We start from the raw sequence: 2,292 nt of genomic DNA, 5'->3' as shown, positions 1-2,292 counted from the left end.
GTTCTGCTTCAGTTAATAAAGTAATTTTGGAACTGTCTTTGTGTTTAATCCACACACTCTTTCTGTGTGGATCAAGAATGGGAAGTAATAAATCAGAAGGTGAACCCTAAGCATTTCTGGGAATATCTGTCAACAGTTTCAAAACTTAAGAGCAGCAAGGATAGTGAAGGGCTAAAAAAAGAATTAGCCTTTAGGTTTAATAATCTTGTGAGTTGATTTTCTTTGAGGGAATAAAACATGGTTTCTGTAAAAGGCATCTAGTAGTTCAAGTGTTTGCAAGAATGGAATTTATATTCTAATTAATGGATTCTAGTTGTTGATGGAAGCACACCAAGCCAACAGCTAATCCTCTGCAAACATAATCTACCTCAGTGTCCAGAAAACGATTACTGGATTAAGAAGGGCTTGCTTCACAGGCGACTGTGCACAACCTTTCTTCTTTTAGCTTCTGATCAGTAAAGGCATGGATGAGAATGCTGGTGGCAGTCATGTGCCCAGACTCGAGGTCAGTACACAGAGGCCCAGACTCAACCATCAGCACCAAAACAATTCTTGTCTTTCATTTCATGTGCGCCTTGAGTACATATGCAGATGTGTTTGTCTGTGTGTGTCCATGTGCAGGCCAGATGTGTTGACACTGGTTGTCTTCCTGGATCATGTTCCACCTTATATTTTGACACTGGGTCTCTCACCGAACCTGGAGCTTGCCATTTCCACTAGGCTAGCCAGCCACTGAGTCCCTAGGATTTACCTGTTCTCCCTCTCCCCCAAGCACTGGAATTACAGATGCAAGACGTCACATCCAACTTTTTTTTGGTCTTTTTGAGACAGGGTCTCCCTGTAGCCCCAGCTGGCCTGGAACTCACTACGTAGACTAAACTAGCCTCAATTTCACAGAGATCCTCCTGCCTCTGCCTCCCAAGTGCTGGGATTAAAGGCATGCATCACTATGCCTGGCTGATACCCAGCTTTTTATGTGGGTGCTGGGAATCCAAACTCAGGTCCTCATGCTTACAAAGTAAGCACTATACCCACTGAGCTGTGTTCCAATCCCCACCCTTTTTTTCCTTAAAATTAAAAAAAAAATTATTTTTATTTTATGTGTATGAGTGTATTGCCTGCCATATATGTAAGTGCATCAGTGTTGTGCCCTTGGAAGGGGGCATTGGATCACCTGGAATTGGAGTTAGGGTTAGTTGTTAGTTGCCATGTGGATGTTGGGATTCAAACCCAGGTCCTCTCAAAGAGCAGCCAGTGCTCCTAACTGCTGAGCCATCTCTCTAGTCCCTCCTTAAACATATGTTTACAGGCCCTCACCTCCCTCTGCTTCCCTGGGCTGCACGGCCCACCAGCCTCTTTCCTGGATTTCGGGGCTGACCTGTCCGCCCAGGGCCACCACTGCTTCCTGATCCCCTGCATCCAGATGGACCCAGTTCCTTCTTGAGGTCCCCAGGAGCCCTCTGGGCCTGGTCCCGCCCTCACCTCCCTCTGCTTCCCTGGGCCTACACAACCCACCAGCCTCTCTCCTGGGTAAGTCCATAGCTCTACCCGCGCCTTGACTCTCTCAGTGTCATTCACCCTCCCATCTCCCCAACCCTTCTCTCCTCCTAGCCTGGGTACTGTCTCATTCCTTGTCTTGGTGCCCCAGACACTGGGGGAACCACACTACTTCCTGATCCTTTGCATCCTGATCAACCCAGTTCCTTCTTGTGGTCCCCAGGAGCAGTCTGGGCCTGGTCCTGTCCTCACCTCCCTCTGCTTCCCTGGGCTGCTTCCTTGCTGCTAGCCTCTTTCCTGGACCCAGGGGCTGAACTTTCTGCTTCCCGATCCTTTGCATCCAGACCAACCCAGTTCCTCAGTGCAGTCCCCAGGAGCCCTTGGGGCCTCTTCCCACCCCCATCTCCCATTGCATCTCTGGGTGGCATGGCTGGCTGAGACCAGTATCTTTCCTGGGACCTGCTTGCAGGTCAGTCCAACCCCCAAATTCCTGAGGCCAAAATCTTTCTTGGAGGAATCCAGACCTTAGGAGAAAGCCTGAGAGCATCTGATCCTCATCTGACTTGGGCCTCTGTGGGAACTCCTGAAGAGAAAAGCAATCTGGCCACTCCAATATAAAATCAAAAGAGAGAACCGGAAGCTTAGAGGAATCAGCTTTTCATGCCCAAAAAGTAAACCATAAAGGCATATAAAGTTTGCAAAAAGCAGCAGACCTAAACTTGAAAGCTTGAGTCTCACACAAGAATCAGAAACTACAAAAGAAATTCACATGTCAAAATCACAGAGAAAAAATAA

The 2,292-nt window shown here is 47.9% G+C and overlaps 1 protein-coding gene across 3 annotated transcripts in view; it reads right to left on the bottom strand.

The window, feature by feature from the left end:
* The window catches only part of Ift81 (intraflagellar transport 81), a 136,110-nt gene that overhangs the window by 16,538 nt on the left and 117,280 nt on the right, over positions 1-2,292 (bottom strand). The window lies entirely within an intron of this gene.

This window comes from Nannospalax galili, unplaced genomic scaffold (genome assembly GCF_000622305.1).
Source record: "Nannospalax galili isolate Female #2095 unplaced genomic scaffold, S.galili_v1.0 scaffold218, whole genome shotgun sequence".
In the NCBI taxonomy this organism is placed as follows: Eukaryota; Metazoa; Chordata; class Mammalia; order Rodentia; family Spalacidae; genus Nannospalax; species Nannospalax galili.
The sequence above is the reverse complement of the archived record's forward strand: the minus strand, read 5'-3'. Positions and strand labels throughout refer to the sequence as shown.